Raw genomic sequence first — 24809 nt, 5'->3', positions numbered from 1 at the left:
AAGGAACAAGGATGGATGGGAGGAAAAAAAACCTCAAGAATACAAAACCAGTCCCTCTGAAGAGGTGCAGAGGCAGCAGGGAGAAGGATCAGGCCTGACCACATGGCAGAGAAAGCAGGAAGGCAGCTGCAGTAGCTCTCATCCAGGAAAGGCAGGAGCCAAGAAAAGCTAATGGCTGCAGTGTCCTCCCTTTTATACCCTAGCTGGGCAGGGAGGGGGAGTGCAACAGACTCAGTTTCCCAGGGGGAAAATGCCCTGCAAGAAGGGCAAAGCACTTGCAAGCCCCCCCCGCCCTGCTTCCAGGATGGGCGGTAACCCATCACAAACCCTGACAATCATGTAAGGTTGGCAGATATGCCTCATTCGACTGGTCTGGGCCCTAGTCGTGATATGAAACTGAGCAAAAACACTACAGAGGCAGGGAGAAAGTCTCCACAGGTTGTTTGCTTGCATTAATCACACTGCTGGGGTCTGCCACAGGGGTTTGGAGGTGTTTCTGAGGATTGCTCTTATTATCGTATCGATTCCTTTCTGCTTTTAATCTGTTTGCTGCAAATCGAAAAGCAGAGTCAAGTTAGTTCCGTTTCAGTTTTCACCTTTTCTCAGTGCCAAACGAATTTGTTCCCAAATGGGAATGAAGATTGACAGGGGTTCTTGCTTTCTGCAAATAGTTTTCCCATTTCTGGAAATAAAAACTTGGGCCTTTCTCAGCCAGAGGTGAGGAGTCCTTGTGCAACAGCAGATTTTGGTGTGTCCAGACATTCACATTCACTCTGTATCTCAGCATCTCAACCCCAGCCCAGACTTTTGGAGGATTTGAAGGGCTTGTGCTCTGGCTCAGTTCTGGCCTGAGCAGATGAATTATTGAGCTGGAGAAATGAGGCATTTCATGTGCTTGGACAGAAGGGTGAATCTGTTTGAATTTGAGTCATTTCCTCACAGCCAGTATGAATGGTTCTGGCTCACATGGTAAAGCATAGTGAGGTACAAGAGCCAGTCATGACCCAAGCACTGCCCAGAGGTCAAATTCAATGGTTTACAACTCCAAATACAGAACTCCAGCACTTTTCATAGAATGGTTTGTGTTGGAAGGGACCTTAAAGATCATCTGTTCCCAACACTCTGCCACTGACAGAGACACCTTCCACTACTCCAGGCTGCTGAAGGGAGGGAGCATCTACAACCTCCCTGGGCAACCTTTTGCAGTGTCTCACCACCCTTACTGTAAAGAATTTCTTTCTAATTTTTTGGGTGAAGTCTATAACATCTGGGCTATTGGAAACACAGCTAAGATGTAGGAATGTTTTTTTTAATGTAGATGCAAGAAGATGAAGTGGAGCAAGAAACCACCTGCTTCTACGCAGCCCTCCTTTTCCACAGCAGGAGACCACAACAGGAGCCCACAAGCAAGTCAGACCTCCTCAGCCCGTGAGAAGGAATCAGAATCATCTGTATCACAAAGGTGAAAAGCAACTTTGAAAAGCTCCATGCCACTTGTCAAGGCATCAGCAGCAGAGATTTCCCTGCTAGAATATTCACTTATTTGAGGTCTCACCTCCCAGACCACCCTTAATGTCATATTTCTAGTTAATTACCAGCCTCCTGTGTCCCCACAGAAAGACCAAGATCACAAAGAGGTTAAGGCAGTCAGCTCTCTGACAGGAGAAGAACATTTTGAGCCAAACTACTGCAGGGATGGTAAACCAGCTCCTGTCACCCATCCCCATTCTGCCTTTAATGTAACCAGAGACTTAAATACGCCGGAGTTAATCTTTGAGGAAAACAGAAAATACTGTAACAATAAAGGTTGTAACATGGTTACAAATGAGAGCTACTGCTCCCTTCTGTATTTTGAATTCCTGGGATAATTCTGCAGAGCTTCATTACCGGAGTATAATTGTGTTATAGAACTCTAAATCACCCTGCTACACTTAACTGGCAATAACATTAAGATAGCGCAGATATTCATTTTAATTAAAACATAGCCTCAAACTATTTCCTTGCTCTAAGAGGCAAAACTTTTTCCTCCTTTCTTTCTTTATTTTTTCCCCCCTCCAACACCAGAAACTTTCATTTGTTCCCACGTGTCTCTGCTCACCAGAGGGTCCAGAACTGAAATGCAATTAAGCAACACCTTTCTGCAAGCTATGTCTTTCCTGTGAGCAGCTTACTCTTCGTGTGAGTGACTCTGCTGCAGGGAGGGGATGGCTTTCCTTGCTTCTCCTCAGTGTCACCTGCATCTATCTAATTCTAGCAGAGCATGGATGATCTAAACTGAATATTTTGTCTGATTCATGCTAGATTTGGTTAGGTGCTATGTTTCAGAGCAGACCAGCTGCCCAGCTCTTGAAGCCTAGAGAGGTCAGTACAACTAGAAAAAATCAGCTAGAGACGATATGATATACTAGCAATGGCAACATGCCAGCCTCTATTGAACAATCTTGGTCTTCATACCAGTGCAGCCTATCAACCACCTGAATGGAGATGCAGCCCAAGGCCCTTCCTAGCCTACTGTTTATCCAAAAATGAGGAGCAAGAGAAATGTGGTTTTTGAAGGGTCTTTTTGAAGAGATAGCTGGTCACAAGGTGAATAAATGAAATGCAAGTGAGCTGATGCATCTTGAGATATCAGGTGCTAAGATCCCAAAAACACAGTAGACAACATGCAAAGTTGCCACGTGTATGCCTTCTGACCAAACTGTTCAAATCCCCCTTAGATGTGCAATAGCTCTATTCCCACTTCTAGTATTTGTGTAACACTCAGCAAGCTCCTCTGACTCTGGTGATTAAAGAGCCAGGGCATGAAGAGCTTCCTTGGAACTTAAAGTCTTCTAGTGCAACACAACCAATGCAGATTTTGGTTAAGTTGGAACACAACTTTGTTCTCCAAAATGGGATAGAAGCTCTCTCAGCCTGGATCTGCCACTAAGCCCTGCAGAGGATTCATCCTAGCCATGACCTTGGCAATCAGCATATTTTTGCCTTTTGGAGCAGAGGTACACACAACAGCTGTGGCTGTTGCTGGGTACCTGGGAGGCCTGAAGATTCCTCTCTATCTGTCCTGACTGCATTTTCTTTCAGACCAGTGCCAGTGCTTGCACTGTATATTTCAATCTGTCTTTAGGGTTGAATGCCTTCCCATTATAAATGGATTGTCTTTGCATCAACTTCTTCAATAGGAAGAAATTCTTCATAGAGAGAGTGATTGGCCATTGGAATGGTCTGCCTGGGGAGGTAGTGGAGTCGCTGTCACTGGAGGTATTTAGGAGGAGACTTGATGGGGTGCTGGGTGCCATGGTTTAGTTGATTAGATGGTGTTGGATGATAGGTTGGATGTGATGATCTCGAAGGTCTCTTCCAATCTATTCTATTCTATTCTATTCTATTCTATTCTATTCTATTCTATTCTATTCTATTCTATTCTATTCTATTCTATTCTATTCTATTCTATTCTATTCTATTCCATTCCATTCCATTCCATTCCATTCCATTCCATTCCATTCCATTCTATTCTACTCTATTCTAATAAGAAACCATCAGAAATGAGGAAACAGACAGAAACACTTTTTCCATCAGTGGGGAGATGGGAAAAATATCATCCTATTGGCTTTATGGACCTCTAAGTTGGTTTGGAAATGTACAGAAAATAACAGTTTACAAACCTTGGGAGACCCAAGACTGCCTGTGTTGTGTTCTTAGTCACAGAAAGAATGACATTAGAGATGAGAAATGACAACCTTATGATGCCTTAAGGTTTCCATGCGGGGTTTTCAAACATTTCTAATTTCTCCAATTTAACTTAATTTAAATTTTACTTAGAGGTAATTGGGATGAATTAATATAGTTACAATTATACAGAAACCAATCCATTAATGTCTGGAAAATCTTGTTAATATGGTAGCAATTTCATGGATACAAAACAAAAAAATCTACCCACTTAAAATAATCTACAGAGTTCAATTTTAGATAATAACAACAACAACAACAACAAAAACCACCCTTCTGAATTTAAATTTAAGACTTTTTTTTATCATTATTATTCCCCCAGTGATTGTTCTGGTTGATTATTGTTGTTATGGCAGTCACACTACCTAACAAACACCAGTAATCATTTTAGCTTAGGGTTATGCTTTTCATGTTGTTTTGTTCTTTTTTTCTTTTGGGGTTTTCTATGGTATCATCTCAGACTGTGGTATTTAGGAGTTGGACTCCAAGATGTTGCTGCTCTACAGATAAATTAGCAAGTAATTTAAGAGTCCATGGGCCACAGCATCATTTATTTAGCAGCCAGTATTGTTAAGTGATAGACTAGTGGTGCATTAATATATTTATAACATGTATTATGAATAATGCACCACTGATACAAACCATATTACACAAACACTGCAGTTGGTTTATGCATTTGGAAGATGGTTGGAATGAGTAAAGTCTCTACAACTACCTGAAGGGAGGTTGTAGCCAGGAGGGGGTTGGTCTCTTCTCCCAGGCATCCAACACCAGAACAAGAAGACACAGTCTCATAATGCACCAGGGGAGGTGTAGGCTGGATGTGAGGAAGAAATTCTTCATAGAGAGAGTGATTGGCCTTTGAAATGGGCTGCCCAGGGAGGTGGTGGAGTCACCATCACTGAAGGTGTTTAGGAGGAGACTTGATGGAGTGCTTGGTGCCATGGTTTAGTTGACTAGATGGAGTTGAATGATAGGCTGGACACAATGATCTCAGAGGTCTCCTCCAACCTGGTCTGGTCTGGTCTATCCTATCCTCTCCTATCCTCTCCTCTCCTCTCCTCTCCTATTCTATTCTATTCTATTCTATTCTATTCTATTCTATTCTATTCTATTCTATTCTATTCTATTCTATTCTATTCTATTCTATAATGGCAGAGTAGTTGTGTTCTCTTTTACTTACCCTCTGGCCATCTCTTTGACATGTCCTCCAACTCACCTTAACAGCCTTTCCAGGTAGCATCTTTTGGCAGTAGTGGCAAGGATTGTGGAGAAATAATCATAGAATCATAGATTTATAGAATCACAGATTCATAGAATCATAGAATTGCTTGGGTTGGAAGGAAGCTCTGAAGGTCATCCTGTTGAACCCCCTCTGCACTAAGCACGGACATCCTCAACTAGATCAGGGTTTCTAGAGCCCTGTGAGCCTCAGTTTGACTATCTCCAGGGATGGGGCATCAACCACCTCTCTGGACAACCTGTTCCAGTGCACCACCTTCATGGCTCCTAACATCCAACCTAAATCTACTCTTCTCTAGTTTGAAACCATTGCCTCTCATCCTATCACTAGAGGCCTTTGTAAACAGTCCATCTCCATCCTTCCTGTAGACCCCCTTCAGGTACTGCAAGGTCACTCTCAGGTCTCCCCAGAGTCTCTTATAGGGTGAAATGTATTGTGCCAATTGGTAAGAAAATTGCAAAATTGAAAGAATATAGAGGATATTTACCTTATGGACTGGAAATGATTGGATATTGTCTGATTATGAGGAACCCACTTTTGTGAAGATGAAAACACGGTTGACTGCTCAAGGGTAAAGATGCTGCAGTGTGTTAAAAAAAATATTAATGAGAATCTTAGAGTATATGTTGGGTCCAATTAGGTTAATAATGCATGGAAATTCATCAGAAATGCAAGCCTTAACTAGAGGGCTTCACAGAATCACAGAATTTCAGGGGCTGGAAGGGACCTCAAAAGATCATCCAGTCAAACCCCCCTGCCAGAGCAGGATCACCTACACCAGATTACACAGGAACACATCCAGGTGAGTTTTGACTATCTCCAGAGAGGCAGACTCCACAACCTCCCTGGGCAGCCTGCTCCACTGCTCTGTCACCCTCACAGTGACAAAATTATTCCTTATATTCAAATGAAACTTCCTATGCCTCAACTTCCACTGTTGCCCCTTGTCCTGTCATTGGGCACCACCGAGAAGAGCCTGGCTTCGTCTTCTGAGGACTCACCCTTTACATATTTATAAGCATATTATAGCTTATATATTATAAGCACATTTCTAAGCATATAAGCATATTATAAACATATTTACATATATTTATTGATGAAGTTACCTCTCAGTCTCCCCATTGTTAAGCTAAAGAGCCCTCAGCTTGCTCAGTCTCTCCTCATACGGGAGATGTTCCATTCCTCTAGTCATCCTTGTGGCTCTGTGCTGGACTCTTCCAAGCAGCTCACTGTCTCTCTTGAACTGAGGGGCCCAGAACTGGACACAATATTCCAACTGAGAAATTTTGGTACACAGAAACTTGGAAGGAAGTACTGAAAAATGAACCTTGGTATTCTTTGAATGCCCAGCCCTCCAATTTTAGAATGGAATGGAATGGAATGGAATGGAATGGAATGGAATGGAATGGAATGGAATGGAATGGAATAGAATAGAATAGAATAGAATAGAATAGAATAGAATAGAATAGAATAGAATTAACCAGGTTGGAAAAGACCTTCAGGTCATCAAGTCCAAGTGATATACAGCAAGGTTTTGTGAAGCACCAAACATCTCCAGCTAAATTATGCCAGGCATGTTTCAGACTTGATAAGAAATAATAGGCAACATTGATAAGATTCACTTTGGATGACTATCAAACAATTTTTCCCCAAAACTGTCTGAACACCATATATTAAAAAAGAGGGCAAGGACTATTTATCTTTTAAGTACAACGTTTCTTCAATGATTGCTCATCCACAGAGACATGGGAAAAGCATGAATCTGAGCATTTTTCTGGGTATGGTTATGCAGGCGTGTGTGGGGTGTTTCAGCAGTTTCTCTCCAGGAAGGCAAAAACAGGAAAAAAATTCTGGGGGTTGGTCTCTACTCCCAGGCAACCAGCACCAGAACAAGAGGACACAGTCTCAAGCTGCGTCAGGGCATGTTTAGCCTCGAGGTGAGGAGAAAGTTCTTCACAGAAAGAGTTATTTGCCATTGGAATGTGCTGCCCGGGGAGGTGGTGGAGTCACTGTCCCTAGAGGTGTTCAAAAGGGGATTGGATGTGGCACCTGAAGCCATGGTTTAGTTAGTCATGAAGTGTTGGGTGATAGGTTGAACTCGATGATCTCTGAGGTATTTTTGATTCTATGATTCTATGATTCTATTCTATGACACAGTCTCAAGCTGTGCCAGGGGAGGTTTAGGCTGAATGTCAGGAAGAAATTCTTCACAGAAAGTGAGATTGGCCACTGGAATGTGCTGCCCAGGGAGGTGGTGGAATCACCATCACTGGAAGTGTTTAAAAAGAGACTGGATGAGGCACTTGGTGCCATGGTTTAGTTGATTAGATGGTGTTGGGTGATAGGTTGGACTCGGTGATCTCAAAGGTCTTTTCCAACCTGGTTAATTTTGTATGCTGCATTCTGATTTCCAAGATTCAGCCCAAGCTTCCAGAGCTGTTTGAGTCAGGTGTGCAAGCTGTTTCTTGAATCAATAAACAATGGGAGAGTTGTGTTAGAGATACTCAAACCTCAGAGTTTCCGCTCCAGCAAAAATTATTTCATTCTGCAAAACAAAACCCCGCGCAGAGAAAAACAATCTATTTAGTTTATCACAGCAAGTAGAATTTTTCCCACAGAAGCAAAAACACAAATAGATGGTATTTCATTCATTTGAAAGCAATTGAGCCTAGGGACTAATCAGCTGAGGATGAAATAGAGGAGTAATCATTCCGAAGCAATTGTGATGGAGGAACAACATTACAACTGTGCCATGTGCTGGGCCAGACTCCTCCGAGAGCTGAGAGTTAAGGGAAGTGTGCTTTTCTCTTTCCTTTTTTTAACCTTCTTGCCAGACACGTTGGGTTTGGGTAAGCAGACATTTACGGGGAAAAAGCCTACTGCATTTGTGAAAACTTCTGATCAGCTCAGCCCACAAATGAATGCTGACTGGCAATTAGCTCAGGCTGAAGTGAAACTCCAACTCCACTTGGAGTTTTTTGAGATTCCGACAAACATGACTTCACTGCAAGGGAGATGATGGCAAAACCCATTATGGTTTTAAACATAACAAAGCTGTAACATTGTGGGAGGCCAGTCATTTCCCCTCATCAACCACCACCATCTTAAAAAAGCCACAGACTTGCTGCTTAGTGTGATTCCAAGTATTATTTCACTCAGACTTTTTTCTCCCCTGCATCATTTTCCTTCTTCTCCATTCAAAGACAGGGATTGTGGAGGCTGGAAGTGCAGACACACATCTCTTGACCTGCCTGGGTGACCACAGAAATCTGTGGAGGTGGGGCCCCTGCACACAGCCTGTTCTGCATTCTTGTTCACTCTAACACCACTCCTTTGCTCCTTGAGAACACTTGGGATGACTCAGTTATTTCCTGGCTCTATTCACGTATCATGGGCCTTTCAGCTACTTTTAGGAGCCCTCTGTTCTTTTTTTAACCGTGCTTCACAGCCTGGGAGATGACAAAGTCCCTGTGACTGAGAGGAGGACTGGTTCTGCTCATTTAAGTAGGGCTTCATCCAGAAGAAGCTGATCTCTGCAGCTGAGGATGGGGTATATCAAGATGAGATTAGTCGAGATGTTTACAGCAATCAACTACTTTGTCTAAGTGCAGGACCCCTGCTGAGCTCCAAATGGAAAAAATAATCACAAAAAAGGACATACATGACCTCAGGATCTCAAATGTTTTGCATATTTCAATAACTACTTTCATGAAGAAATATGAACCCAGGAATTCTTCTTTTTCTGAATGAGCAATATGGCTGTCTGGAAGCAATATTAATCAATAACTAATTTCATAGTTGGACAACTGTTTTTAATGACTTTGTACTTTTGATACATGGTTACGAAAGGCTTCGGATCATTCCCATAAGAACTTGTCAAGGAAAGGGCAAATTCATTTACTTGTCATCATGTGAGAGCCAAAAGGCTCATTAGGCTAATTAGGATGAGAATCATTTGGGTTTTCGCTCCCTCAAACACGGCAAGCCCCTCTTGTTCCTGATGCAATGAACGGAATTTGCTGTACCTATCAAAATCAGGGTGCTGCGGGTGGATACAGGACAGGTTAAAGCTATCACAACTTAGCTTCTGTAGCTGAGATTAAACAACTGGTTACTCATGTTCAAAGTGACATTTTCCACAGGAAGCTGTCAGGCTTTGGCAAGGATTATCTGGCTCTTGAGCTCCTATTTCTAAGAGACTGAGAAACGTTTCTCAGGTGCTGCCGGGGCACAGTTATCTGTGCACAAAGCACCTGCCCGACCGCAGCTATCTGCTCATGGCTGCTATCTCAGACCAGCAACAGACCCAAACCAAACAAGGACCAAGAAACTTTTGTGGATGACAAACCACTGAGCACAAAATGCTTGTTCTGACAGGGTAATCTGAGTTTATTTTGCACCAAATCTCCCAGCTTTCAAATAGATGTGAGGCTTTTTTGCTTACCTTCTCTTTTCTCTGTCTCTCCTCCATGTATGCAGAAGTTAGTGTCCAGAGCTGGCTGTGTATCAGTGGTGGTGAAGCATTAAAAGAGCAGCCCTGTCACTGCTTTTGTCCTTGTTAGCCAAAAATGACCAATAAGGCTGTTGATCCAACACAGACAGAAAGTGTTGGAGAATGTATAACATCAATAGCAAGCTGTATCACTCCAACATTATGCTTAGTCAAAGTAATTTTTTGTAGTCATAGAATCATAAGGAAATGATCTTTAAGATCATCAAGTCCAACCATCACCCTAACACCACCATGGCCATTAAAACATGTCCCAAAGTGCCATGTCCACACATTTCTGGAACACTCCCAGGGACAGTGACTCCACCACCTCCCTCAGCAGCCTCTTCCAATGTCTGATCACTCTTGCAAGAAAGAAACATCTCAATGTCCAACCTAAACCTCCCTCATGGATGTCCCTAAAGCTGCTTTCTTCCTTCTTTCATTTCAGAATGTGGATTCTCTTGCAATTCATTAAAGAGCATCTTTGTAGAGCAGGGGATTTAACCATGTTGTGACACATACCCACAGTTTTCAAACAGGATCACAGGGTACAGAGAACTTGTATTCTTCCTTTAACTAAGCATGGCTGATGAAGATAACACAAATAACTAGTGCCCTTATTTTGTGGGGGAAAAGCATCTGCAGGAGAAGGCTCCCTGTGTGGGTTTAGTAGCACATTATGAATGCCAGCTTGCAGCTTCTTAACTAAAACTCTACTACAGGGGGCTAAATAGCCCATTTTTAATTTCAAGAGGATGGAGCATAGCAATAATAGTGGGTAATAGGGGTTTGTTTCTTGTTTTCACTGCTTGCACATCTGCTATCACTGTTCTTTGCTCTCCATCTGGCATCCCCTTCTAGTGACCCATGATCATGCTTTTGATCCACACTCTCTAATTTTCCTGGAACACAGAGCACCACCCTCCCTATGAAGCACACTGCTGATAAACAGGACTAGGCAGGCAGCCCCTGAGATAGGGAAAGCAGCTATACGGTGTGGGGGTCAGGGGGCAGAGGGACAGAATTAAAGGATGCCTCATTGATGATCTGGACAAGGGGATTGAGTCCATCATCAGTAAATTTGCAGATGACATCAAGTTGGGAGCAGATGTTGATCTCTTAGAGGGTAGAAGGGCTCTCCAGGGGGACCTTGACAGGCTGGACAGACAGGCAGAGTCCAACATGATGGCATTCAACAAGTCCAAGTGCCGGGTGCTGCACTTTGGTCACAACAACCCCATGCAGTGCTACAGGCTGGGGTTGGAGTGGCTGGAGAGCAGCCAGGCAGAAAGGGACCTGGGGGTACTGGTTGACAGCTGGCTGAACATGAGCTGTGCCAGGGGAAAGTTTAGGCTCAAGGTGAGGAGAAAGTTCTTCACAGAAAGAGTTGTTGGCCATTGGAATGTGCTGCCCAGGGAAGTGGTGGAGTCGCCATCCCTGGAGGTGCTCAGAAAGGGATTGGACGTGGCACTTGGAGCCATGGTTTATTTAGTCATGAGGTGTTGGCTGACAGGTTGGACCTGATGATCTTTGAGGTCTTTTCCAACCTTTTTGATTCTACAATTCCATGTTTGTTCATCTTCTGCCTCCACTCTTGAAAAAGTGCTATCAGTGCTCCAGCAGACACATCTCTGCTGTCTGCTCCAATGCTCTTTGCTTGCATGTTGCTTGGCAAAACCCAGATGAAGACAACAGTATTAGTGAACGTATCTCATTCACCATCTGTGAAAATTCACCACTTCTGAAAATATCTAATTCCCATCTGGGGGAACATGATCAGCAGGATGTCGGAGTTGAGACTCAGCGTGTGAAGAACTTCAGCTAGGACGAAAAGACAAAGTTAAAATTAAGAAACAAACAGAAATGTTGAAACATTTCCCCCACATTTCTGTTTCCCAACCGAATGCTTCCACTTCTCCTTCTGAAATGACACTTTTTGAAACTGGCCTCTTTATCCCCTGCTACTAAGGAAAGAAAACAACAGCAGCAGCATCTTGTTGAATGACCTTGAAGCACTTTTTTGCTCCATGATTTTACTCCAGTTTGACCACTGAACCAAGAGAGTCATTATTTGCAGGGCTCAAGATGCTTGTGAGTGCTGACACTGCTGCCTGCATCAGGGATGTGAGCACTGCATCCTGTACCCATCAGTTGAAAAAAAAATGCATTCTGTCTATTTTTCACTCCACCCCCTTCTCACTGGTTAAATGAATGAAATTAACTCCATGGCTTTATTGTCTGAGGCCGAGAAAAGTTAATGGAACTGCAAGAACCAAGACTGATAAGTGTCCTTGTGGTGCTTTGCAGGGAAACCCAGCACTAAAGGAAGCTTTCAGAGAGGGCTGGGTTCATAGAATCACAGAATCATAGGATTGCTTTGGTTGGAAAAGACCTCTAAGATCAAGTCCAGCCACCATGGCCATTAAACCATGTCCCAAAGTGACCATGGGCTCACCAGAGCCAGGCTATGGCACACACAGTGGATCAATCTGCTAACCATGGTACTAACTGGGGAACACAACAGCCCTCTGCCAGTCCTGCAGATGTGTCATGATGTTGGTACCAGGACATAAGAGGATCCTGCAGTGAGTCTTGGTCAACCATCAAATTCTCTTTTATCCACTGCATCTATTTCCATACCTACTTACTGGTGAGGAGGCTTCCAGTGTTTGATAAGTGAATTGGGTGGGTCACAATGAAGCTGCTAATCAAGGGAGCATTCCCCTTTACAACTAGAGTATCATTATCACCAGCCCCATTTCATTCATCTGCCTAACAAAGGCCATAGCATACAACAATATTTCACAGGATCACAGGATGTTAGGGGTTGGAAAGGACCCAAAGAGATCATTGAGTCCAACCCCTGTGCCAGAGCAGGAACATAGAATCTAGCTCAGGTCACAGAGGAACACATCCAGACAGGCCTTGAAAGTCTCCAGAGAAGGAGACTCCACAACTTCTCTGGGGAGCCTGTTCCAGTGGTCTGTGAACCTTACAGTAAAGAAGTTCTTCCTTGTTATTTGGCCATGGACATTAAATTATTGTCATCCCAGAAGGCACTGAGAAGGAGAGGTGCTGGTAATTATGTCCAGCACATCACTTGTATCCTCTTCAGAGGAACCCAGCCTGAAAGGCTGCCGTGCCAACTCCAGTTTCCTGCTGTAAATCCTCATTCTTTCCTTTCAAATGTTGAAAAATGCTCAGCCACTCCTTTTCATGTGCAAATGCAGCATCTTCACCTGGTTTTCCCCTTTTCTTCTGCCACCTTATTTGCCTAGAGAAAATTGGAACATGAGCAAAGGAGAAAAAAAAAATTCCTTCCTCCAAAGGCTTTAAAACAACAATGGAAAATACATTCCTGCTGCTAAAATTTAAGTGTAGGTTATCTGTGTGGAAATAAAAGTAACTTTTACCCCCTGTGTGCATTCACACTCCCCAGCTCACTTCCTCTTGCTTGCTGTCTTCAGCTCTTGTTTTGCATAAACTTTCTTTATTGGTGATGGACTGGACAATAAAGCTTGTAACAAAGCAATCAATACACATTACTCATCATGCCTTAGACACAACATTGGAGACTTCACAGCCAAGTAGGGCAGGGAATAATCTTGTTCCTTATCATTTTTAAGCAGGAAAGGGAAAAGAAGGACATCCCAGGCAACCAGCACCAGAACAAGAGGACACAGTCTCAAGCTGTACCAGGGGAGGTTTAGGCTGGATGTTAGGAAGAAATTCTTCCCAGAAAGAGAGATTGGCCATTGGAATGTGCTGCCCAGGGAGGTAGTGGAGTCATCATCACTGGAGGTGTTTAGGAAGAGACTGGATGGGGCACTTGGTGCCATGGTTTAGTTGATTAGATGTTGTTGGATGATAGGTTGGACTTGATGATCTCAAAAGTCTTTTCCCACCAGGTCTAGTCTAGTCTAGTCTAGTCTATCAGTTCCCATGTTTTTTTCTTTGTTCATTTCAGTGATTTTTTATGCTCTGCAACCACTTCTTGCAGTTGCAGGACCAGACCCTGTTAGGATAAGACAGCTTCCCATTACAGGACCTTTCAAACCCTCTATGGAGGGTTTGAACTGTCTGTTTGAACTGTTCTGTCACATGCATCTGACAATGAAGTCAGATGTCAGTAGCCAGCAGGGCAAAGGGGGTTCTCCCCCTCTACTCTGCCCTGGTGAGGCCACATATAGAGTATTGTGTCCAGTTCTGGGCTCCCCAGCTCAAGAAGGACAGGGAACAACTGGAGAGAGTCCAACAGGGGGTCACAGGGATGGTTAGAGGACTAGAGAGGCTGAGAGACCTGGGGATTTTTAGCCTGGAAAAGAAGACTGAGAGGGAATCTTACAAATGCATATAAATATCTAGAGGATGGAGGTAAAGAGGATGGGTCTGGGCTCTTAGTGGTGGCCAGTGATAGCACAAGGGGCAATGAGCACAAGCTACAACACAGAAGGTTTCACTTGAATTTAAGAAGAAAATTCTTTATTTTGGGGGTGGTGGAGCATTGGACTAGGCTGCCCAGAGAGGTTGTGGAGACTCCTTCTCTGAAGACTCTCACAACCCTCCTGAACACATTCCTGTGCAACCTAGATGAACCTGCATTAGCAGGGTGGTTGGACAAGATGATCTCCAGGGGTCCCTTGCAACTCCCACCATTCTATGGCCCTATGATTGCCCACTGACAGGAATGGACTAGAGCAGTTGTAAGTCCCTGGGTAAGCCTACTGTGTTGGTATTCTGTATTCACTTTCAATACAACTGGGCCATTGGAGGCAATTGTGTTACTTTGTTGTGCCACCAGTGATAACTACACTAAGGATGATGTGAACTGTCTTCTGAGTTTAGGGCTTCTGCAAACTAGGATAAGGGCTGAGCATATACTCTGAACCATGTCTTGATTTTGGCTAGCAACAACCAAGCTCCAGCTTCCACTAAAATATGAAGCATTGTCTCTAAGCCCAGAATTTTTTAGGAACACCTTGAAAATGTGGTGATGTCTGCTTGAGCCTGCAGACAGCCCAGAGCAATAGCTGTGACACAGCTGAGCTGCTCCATCCGTTGCTAAAGTTTGTTACCTTTGGGACCTAGCTCTGAGTGTCCCAGCCAACCCATAGGAGGCAAACCGCCAGGGGTGGTGTCACTGCAAAGACATAAGGTAAGCTCCTCTGCTGCTGGAGTGAAATGAAGTCTTGCTCTTGAAGATTTGCTTTGGCATTCTGTGAGGTTGCACCTTTTGCACCTCTGGATCCAACAAGGGCAGAAACACAGAGGGTACCTGTTTCCTTCTCGCCTTCTCCTGCCCTTTTCTTTCCTGCTTTGACACAACAGCAGTCTCTGGCCGGATGTTTTGTAGCATTTCACACAAGGAGGATTGCAGGAGAGAGTTAAAATTTAAGTCCCTTGCATTTCACTAACAAAGCTGGAAGACACCAGTGCAGGCTGTGCCATTTGGAGATCGCTGAATCCCAGGGAAAGCCAGATGCTTCCCAGAACATACATTGCTCTGAGCAGGACTAGCAAGGGTAGCATGTGTATATGTGGGGAGGATGTTGCTGCCAATGTAAAATAACTGTGTCAACAGCATTTCTGAAGGATATTTTTAGCTTACTGATTCAGTATCTTTTGTGGGCTACAGTCAGAGTGACACAATAGACTCTTGATGACTTCTCAGGAACTTCATTGTCTTTTTCTATACACAGCTTATTAATGTGCCCTCTGTGCTACTCACGGATGCAAGAGCCAATAATGACTTCAAAGGGGTCATTGTGGTCCAGAGCATCTGTACATAGGAATAAAAAATAAGCTGAATAAATACTCACCCACTAATCCATGGCACAATAGATGGTAATCAGTCTATCAGGGTAAAGATGATTTTTTTTCCTGCAGCATCTTTTCATCCAAGGCATTTTCAGAACATCTTTTCATCCCAGCACTCTGTAGACATTATAAATTGATCATCTTAAGTCCTTTGACTGAGCAGAGAGGAGCAGAAGTGCCTTTAGTGGTTGGAAGCTTGTGGCAAGCACAAAAGCAGATAAAAAGTCTGATTTGTCTTTTCCCCAGGAGCTTCTGTAACAGTCCCAGAAAAGCAGTGCTCCCCGGGCATTGGAGGGAATGGGCACCTTCCTAAGCAAAGCTTGTGTAAGAGGGACAGTACCTCGAGTAGCAGGCAGGGAGCATCTCTGGCAACTTCCGGAACTCTCCCTGGATCAACATCAAGCTACTGGTACAGGGATGGACCAACTCTGCATGGATAAATTGCATTTGCCTGGATTCACATCATTGCTGTAGCAGCTGATTCGTTTTCCCAGGGACAGAGAGGTTTTGATCTGCTGGAAACCCCTGGTCTCTGCCTAATGCCCAATTAACACTCTAGTGACAAAAGTCGGGGGGGGGGGTGTGGAAATAGTGCTTTTTGACACCTCCCTTCAAAAGTTATTTGCTCTTAAACTGTGTCTGTTATATTTAAGCTGTGAGTGCTACCGCAGGAATCGTAGGCTGCTGCTCAGCCGAGTACATCTTTTGGGTTTTATGTTATAGGATTAATGAAATATTGGAATGACAAATCCTTGCTGAGTGAATGACCAGAAAAGGTTATTATTCAGTGGGCATATAAAAGATTAAGGTAGGGAGGAGACACCTCCCCTTAAGGTGGAGAAGGAAGGGGAATGTGGAGAATCTGTCACTCCCTGTAACAGAAGAAAGGACAGCTTTGAGGTGCTGGTTTAGAAAATCAGTATCAGAGAACTGCAGAATCAATGACAGGGTCACAGAATGTACTGGCTTGGAAGGGACCTTTAGAGGTCATCTAGTCCACCCCCCCAGCTAGACAGCTAGATGTCCCCAGCTAGATCAGGTTGCTCAGTGCTCCATCCAGCCTGGCCTTGAATGTCTCCAAGGGATGGGGTCTCCACCACTTTCCCAGGCAACTTGTTCCAGTGTTCCACCACACTTATAGTAAAGAACTTCTTCCTAATACCCCATCTAAATCATAGAATCAATAAGGTTGGAAAAGACCTCAAAGATCATCAAGTCCAACCTGTCACCCAACACCTCATGACTACTAAACCATGGCACCAAGTGCCACGTCCAATCCCCTCTTGAACACCTTCAGGGATGGTGACTTCACCACCTCCCTGGGCAGCACATTCCAACAGCTAACAACTCTCTGTGTGCAGAACTTTCTCCTCACCTTGAGCCTAAGCTTCACCTGGCACAGCTTGAGACTGTGTCCTCTAAATCTACCCTTGCCTAGTCTGAGACTATTGCCCCTTGTCCTAGTGGTACAAGCCCTCATAAGCAGCCCCTCTAGAGCTTTCCTGTAGGTCCTTCAGGTACAGAAAGGTTGCTATGATGTCTCTTCAGAGCCTTTTCTTATCCAAGCTGAACAACCCCATGTTCTCAGTATGTAGGAGAGGTGCTCCAGTCCTCTGACCATTTTAGTGGCCCTCTTCTAGACCCTCTCCATCAGATGAGGCCCACAAAAACTATTGTAAATATTTTATACATGGAAATATAGCAGGCAGCCCAACAAAGGTCTCCTGGACACCTCTGCTTGCTGAAGCCTCTCTCCCCTGTTGTAGAAACATGGAAAGATGCTGGGAGCTCTGTATTACCTGGGAAGGCAAAGCTTCCCAAATGCCCAGCCATAGGAATCAAGGGTCACAGCTCTGGGCATCTCCTTGCCCCCACTGCCTGCTTGTGTGGAACATCAGCTTCTCCCACACCACAGCACTGGAGGGATTCTGCAGCCCAGTACCTGCAAGCTGTGTGCCACAGGCAGCCAGGACAAGGAATTTCTTTGTTTTCCAGTCCCTCCATAACTTCAGGCCAGAGAAATGACTGTGCTCTGAAATTCCTAGGGTGGGAGCTCTAGCAAACCCTGTCAGCTGCAAGAGTTTGCTGCATATGGTTTCTCAGGTATATTACTGAGATTCTCTCTGTGGTTTTTTTTTTTTTTTTTTTTAATTTTATTTTACTTTATTTTATTTTATTTTATTTTATTTTATTTTATTTTATTTTATTTTATTTTATTTGTTTGTTTGTTTTCTAAAGCTAAAATAGGCAGCTGCTGTTGTTGCATTCTTGCTCCATAGAGGGTAGGTGAAATCCAAACCCTGCTGAAGGGAGGAGATTTGCCATCGACTTTGGGACTTCCATGGTCTCTCATCTCTGCAGTTGACTCCAATTTGCAGTTTTTCTGATGGACCAATTGTACAAAAGGCTCAAGTGTATTAGGAAAATCTTCCCATCTACCTTCTCTAATCCTACCCCCTAATAATATCTCGGCACTGTCCTTACCCATAATCATCAATGTATTTATCCCTCCCATTGCGCCATTATACACCATGTAGCTAAACCTCAGCAGATTCTCCAACCCTGCCTGACTGCTTCATGAAACTGCCTTTCCTTGGGGAAGAAAAAAGAAAGGAAAGAGAGATAAGCTAAAACCTAATCCAAGGCAAAAGATAAAGGAGTGAGCAGCAATCACAAGCATGAGTGTCCTGCCCTCCCCTCCCACACCTTTTGCCTAAGTCCTAGCACAACCTGCAAGACTGTACAGTGTCCAAACTGCTGCTGTAAAAATAGCAGACAATTCTGTAAAAATAGAGCAAGCCTCACCCCTGCTGAGTGCATCAGAAGAGACCACATCACACACACACACACACACAAAAAGTCAATGTTTTTGCTTTAGCAATGGTTTTCTCCAGGCTACTGTATTGCAGAAGAGCACAGCAGTATCCTCCAGCTCTTGTCTTAAATACCATTGCAAATCAATTACCTTTCAGGCCATAAACTTCACTTAAAGAGACAGAACACAACCAGACATCTCCTGGTAACAAGAACAATTCTATTGACGCTTGAGCATCTTGAATCTCTTCTGTGTGTCTGTGTGTGAGGTAGGGGGGAGGAGGGGGAAGCAGAAGGAAGTCATCTTCGAGTGTATGGTTTACAAACAAAACACAAACATATTGATAGCAAAATGAATCTCCAGAGCACAGGCAGCCAGCCACTGGCGGGGGGAAAGGCTGTCTGAAGGACAGGCAATAAGCACCTCCACAGAAAAACCAGGAGGGAAAAAACCAGCTGCCCCCAAGCACCACCCTTTAGAAACCAGACATTTCCCATTCTAAGACAATCTCTGCAAAACAAATACAAATCATCCAATTCATTCCCTCATGCAAATGAATATTTAATGCCCGAATAATGAATCTTTCGATAAATATTTAATGCCCAGGCACCAACATGTATGGTAGAACAGACCAGGGCCTCTGGTAATCTAAAGCAATTGAGTTTGTACAATAGTGGCTGTTGAGAGGAGCAGAAAATGCAAACTGGGTTGTGGTGGAATGAAAAGGACCTTGTCACAGTGATGGGGGTTTGGGTCCTTGCAACCTCTTTGCAGAGCAAGCAGGAGAGTGGCTTCCGTGGAAAGAAGCTTTGCACAGCTTCCAGCAACTTTCTGCTTTTTTTCTCTCATGCCAAAGGGTTGCTACCTGCAGGCTAGGTTCTTGGAGAAGGCACATTTGTCATGTCCAAGCAGCAGGTGCAAGGCTGACTGAAAACATCTCAGGAAGCATCTGTCCCTGAGCAGACCCGCTCAGATATTTAACACTACCTGCTCTGCATCTGTCTTTCGAGCCCAGAAAGAGGCCATTTTCCACAGGTCAGATCTCTGTATTCCCTCTGCTGCACTGTCCATGCTTTCTATATCATCTCTCTACTGCTACCAGAAAATGTGGCCCAGCAGGTAAAACCTGCAGATCCTTCCTGTGGCTAGAGCATCCAGCCTTGCCAGCAATTGCTCTCTGAACTACTACTGTGCTAAGCAGGTACCCATTTTCCTTGATGCTGCATTAACCCAGGGTGAAATCCTTCAGCACTGTAGTGCACTCTGATGGCTGGACTAAGTATGGATGCTGAAATAACACAGCTACCTCAGGACAACTGGAAAATGGGGAAATGTGGTTATTTCTCCAGCTTTTGGTAGAGAAGGCCATTTTTTTACTCTTAAGAGGCCACACTGGCACTCCTGACTGGATTCTTTAAAATCAGCACTTAAGACATTCCTAAATAGCTCAGGGTTTCTTGCTAAGGGGACTTTGAGTGTGGAAATAGCCCTTGAAAAACCATCTTGGGAAGAAATTTTGTCTTGGGCAGAATGGAACAATCTACCTTCTCCTAACAGTGGGGCAAGGCATCACCTTAGGTGGTGTTATTTGCAGGGAAATCATTCCCACAGTCTCATTTTGCAAATAATCTATGCCAGAAGCAGCAGCTACCTGGAAGACAGGAGTTGCCACTGCACTTTCTTCTCCTCTTTTCCATGGTGAATCTTCTGACAGATCCACAGAGTCATGTGAGTGCCTTCAAACCTCAAGTCAAACATCAAACCCCCTGAATTATTGCACCTAGGTCAGAATATCTGCTTTTGGGTCAGGACAGAATAAATCTTTGCATCCCCAATGGCACATCAAGCCAGGCACATAGACATAGCCAGCAATTTGGGGTTGTCACTTACTTAGCAGCAGGCCCATGATTCTGTGCAATCCAGCATGCTTGAAGACACTTCAGTTCCTCAAACACAGCACCACACATCATTCACAGTGGGATGCAGATGACATGTGCCCCCATTTCTGTGAGGATCTGCATTGTTCTGCTAATGCATCTCCACTTGCTCCTCACACTATATTCTCCCCCGTGGAGAATTTACTTTCTATCCATGCAAGGTAGTTCTTTGGCATTTCATTATGTGATGCTCCGGGTGGTAAGGAAACACCTTGCCTGATTGAGTCCCCAGCTGCTGAAGTGGGAATATTGAGCTCTCTGTGGATGTTGAGGGTTCTCTGTGATAGATTTTGCTAGCAGGGCAGTTTGTGCTTCCCCAAGCAGTTTTGAATCTCAGCTGAAAGATGAGTGAGTGGCCAGGGCTGTGAGTGGGATTCTGGGGAAGGGCTGGCTGGTGAGAGCAGGAAAGAAAAACGTTGTGTGGGGATGATGGTTTAGACTTCTTTCTCAGTGCCCACAGTGTGCAATTAAATGTGAAAATGTGCACTCAGACACCATACATTAAGAGTTATCACTTTTCATGAGGCTCCATGCCTGGTGTGATATGGATTCCTTCACTATGGCAAATGTGAGGTAATTCAACCCAGCTTATCCCTAATGAAAGAGCTGTGTTGCCTTGCATTTGCAGTGGGCTCTCAAGTCAGACATAGTTCCTGATGCAGAGCTAGCATGATAACTTAGTGGCCACAACTTGACCCTGTATTTGAGCCTCATTCCCTTTCCATCTGGGGAAGAAACACAAATTGAAAAGTAAAATCCATAGCTGCCTTGGAACCCAAACACAAAAGCTCATTAAGCAGCTGCTGATATACTATAGCAAGCTGAGTAGGAAACTCCTACCATGCAGTCCTTCCTTAACCCCTAGAAGTAGTTGAAGCTATTTAGTGTGATCATCTGCATGACTAATGCTTTATGACTTAGCAGACTCTTCTTCTGCAGTATAAAGGTCTCTAGCCCTTACCCAACAGAGCATAATGGAGTCAAATGGAAAAAGAGAGAAACAACAAACTTCTAGGACAGTGTTTGCATCTCACCCCACATTGCAGTAAATTTGTGTGATCTGTGAGTGTATTGCTGAAGGTAACAGTGCTGGGATGTTGGGGAGTGCTGATGGACTGTCTGACATAACCAAAACTTGCAACATCAGGGCTGGATAAAATAAGGAAATAGAGTCATCAGGGAAAATCAGATGTCCCCTGTCTGGAGTGGATGAACTCAGACATGCTAAAAAAGCTGAATGGAATTGGCTGCCTGAATACCGAGAAGCTTTTTGCAACCATTTGGAAATTAAGTGAAAGAACCCAGCTCAATGTACAGCTTCAGGGAAGCAAGCTAAAGCATGTGCAAGGCTCCTCCTTGACTAAGGGTCCACTGGAGATCAATTAAACCAATTCCCTGCTTTCGAAGCAATGGAGGCCATTTATTCCCTGTAGCAGACAAATGCTGCCTTGGCAGCAGATAACTAAGTGGATTTAGTGCTTGCTTTCCCTCCTGATCCTTTCTCCAGCCCTGTGCTATCCCTGCACTCTGGCCAGAGAGCTTCAGTCTTCTCTGCTGTCAGCTCATCTCCCCTTTTATTAGCCTCCACCAGACTGTGCCATCTATCCTTGTCCATTAAGAGCATGGAGGACTTCAGTGTTGTGTACTTGCTCCTGCTGCACACTCTGACTCTCACAGTGCTTTATCGCTGTCCACCACTCCTTCTCTTCTTTGCCAGGCCCACGCATGCTACATCCTTCTGGGTTTTCCAGCTGACAGGCTATGGGGAGCCCCTCCAGCTATGTGCTCAGGACAGTCCTCAACATCCAGCTGAAATGCCTCAGAAGCAGATATTTTCAGATGCTGTAAACTAATGCTACCATGGGGCTTTGCTGATTTATATCACTTGTGGATCTCGTGATGAGTTTGGATCCTGATGTAAGTGTTTAAAGCTCCTGCCATCTGTCTACTCACTGGGTTTTGTTTCATCCCATTTTGCAGGGCCCAATGTACAAATGTCGGTTTAGACTCCAGGTCCAAACCAAAAAGACAGTGAAAAGAGGGATCTCTGCCTGTGGCACAGGCCTGCTCTTCTGCATCTGTCCCATTCCCTACCGCTTGGTCTATCATGGAAACATGAGACACAAATGACTCTATTTGCTGGCTTCCCAAAGTCGTGCAGCAGCCTCAGTGGGAATTATCTTCAGTGGTGGAAGGGGACAATTACCCAGCTAATGAAGCACATTTTCCTTTTTCTTCTCCACCATAAAGCTGCATGGAACCTGAGTCTCCATCCAGGCGCGCAGAGGAAGCGCCGCGCGCTCGCAGAATGGGCCCCCAATCAGTGGTGGCAAATGCACTTAACGTGCCTGCTGGAAAATGAAATGACTGATACCATGTAATTAGGCCTTAATTATTTATCATTTTTGTTTAATTATTGCCACTTGGAAGTTAACAGGTTATAAAACTCTTGGGCTGTGTTTATTAAACGTCGGTAGATTGTTAGCAAGTAAGTGCCATTTCTGAACGTTAATGAAATACCTGTGGAAAGCCCATGGCCAGAGGCACTCCAGCACTGCACACTCATTGCACAGGGGAGCTGCAGGAGCTCAAGGCTAATTATATCCTGCAGGCAGGGCCATGAGCAGCAAAAGAAGGGCAAAAGTCAAAAGTGCCATCACAAGTTTGCGCCCAGGTGGATTTTCTCCTTCATTCATCTTTGCCTGGTGTCATCTGTTGCACAGGTTGGGAAATGCTCCTGATGGCAAATGCAACTTGTCCATACCTGAATCTACACTGAGCTCCTTTCATGTTGTTGTAGTGGTGGGATAGGAATGTGTCATTTTTATTACTCAAAAGAAAACAGTTTGGGATCATGCAGGCTGTGCCTTTCTCTTTGTTCCAGGCAAGAGAAGCTCTAAGCAGTGGAAAATGATGAGACAAAATAAATGTCCTCAAAGTGGAGTGGTAAATTTTGCAAGGGAGAGCTTATGTGGGAGGAAATCTGAAGGCTGCTGATTGTTACTGCATTTAAGATTTTGAAAACTGAACTCAAAACACAGTGATAATGCTCCAGGAGCAATAAAAAACCTGTTGTATTTCAAAATGTCTCTAAAAAAGGAAGTAATTATTTCTCCCTGTTTAAAGCACTAAGCCAAGGAGCACTTTTTCCTCTTCTATGAACACAAAGATGTGAAACTTCATTCTGTGAAAGCTGGAGCTTGTTTGAATTAAGCACAATCTACAAGTATCATAGGCATGTTTGCTGATCCAAGCTGACCTAAGGCAGGAAAGAAGCCTGCAGCAGAGCAAGGCTTTTACCTTATTTTCCCTTCCTTAGCCCCATATCATAGAATCACAGAATGGTTTGGATTGGAAGGGACCTTAAAGATGATTCGGTTACAACCCCCTTACTACAGGCAGGGACTTCTTCCACTAGACCGGGTTGCCCAAAGCACTGTCCGTCCTGGCCTTGAACACCTCCAGGGAGGGATCATCCACAACCTTCATGGGCAGCCTGTTCCACATCTCAATCAAGTATCCAATCTACCTCTGCTGAACATAATCCTAAGCCTTTATGCTTACTTTGAAGTGAGGTATCCCTCTGAGCTGCCTTCCCAGTTGTCCTTTACCTTTTCAGAGGAGGGTTTTGCAGGGATGTCTCTGCACTGATCCTCTCTCTTCTTCCTCTGCTGTCTCTGCCCATGGCCCACAAGCAAACTGCTACCAAGGGATTTGCCTGCAAACGCCAGTGCTACACCTGCCCTGCTACTACCAGCTGCCAGTTCCTAAATTATAAATGGAAGGATATTTCATCAGAGCATTAAAGGGTAAGAAGTGTCATTTTGTACCAACCAAAACTTTTAGGAAGGAGACAGGCTGTAAATTATTTAGAGAAAAAGTCACATTTTGTTCTGCTGGAGAGTGTGATGGGGAAAAGGAGGCAGGTTCTACACCCTCTCTCCTTGGGGAGAAAAACTGCAGAGGAGGAAGAATTTCTTGTTTACCTAAATGGCTCCCAGTGACCTTCCACTTCTCCCTCATATTCTGGTACTTCACCAAGCCATGATTCCTGGGTATAAATGGAAATGGATGTCTGGTCTGCTTTTCCTTTAGAAGGCTTTAGCCAAGAAGTCACAGAGAGTCTTTTTCTTGTCCCAGCTATAAAAACAGATTTTGTGTCCAAGGAAGCATAGCTAATTGCCTGATCTGGATGCCTCCTGCCAGGGGAGGGCTCAGCCCTTCCTTGCTGGAATATCTTGGCTTCCTTCATGCTAGTTCATTCCCTTTGTACATGGGTGCCATGAATATTCTTCCTTCTCAGAGATTCACCAACGCACCTGGTTCCAAAGAAGTGTCATTTATGGGGAAGAAACTGACACATTTCCTTTCAAACTGATTTCACATTCTGTTCAAACTGAAGAGGAGACTTTTCTTTAATCCTTTCCTCTCCTCTCCCTTCCTCCCTAGTTTCTGCAAGGGAATAGTCCTCAATCTCCCTTCTTCAGGACTCTCTGAAGCCCCTTTTGTCTCCTGCCTGGGGAACACCTTCACATCCCAGGAAGGTGCCAGCCATGTGAAAGTGAAAGCTCGACACTGTTGTCCCACTCACACCTTCCAAGGAGGAGGGTGAATCACAGAGACTATTTTTAAACTCAACCAGCAGATTAGCATCTGATTTCACCACTTCTACACTGGCAATGAAAGATGGGTTGGGGAGAAAACCCTTCCGTTTTCCCCCATTTCATCCCCTCACCAGGCTAATTAAGAAGCTGAGGTTAAAAAGCTCATCACAAACTG

The sequence above is a fragment of the Dryobates pubescens genome, chromosome 29, assembly GCF_014839835.1.
Source record: "Dryobates pubescens isolate bDryPub1 chromosome 29, bDryPub1.pri, whole genome shotgun sequence".
NCBI classification, from domain to species: domain Eukaryota; kingdom Metazoa; phylum Chordata; class Aves; order Piciformes; family Picidae; genus Dryobates; species Dryobates pubescens.
The sequence above is the reverse complement of the archived record's forward strand: the minus strand, read 5'-3'. Positions refer to the sequence as shown.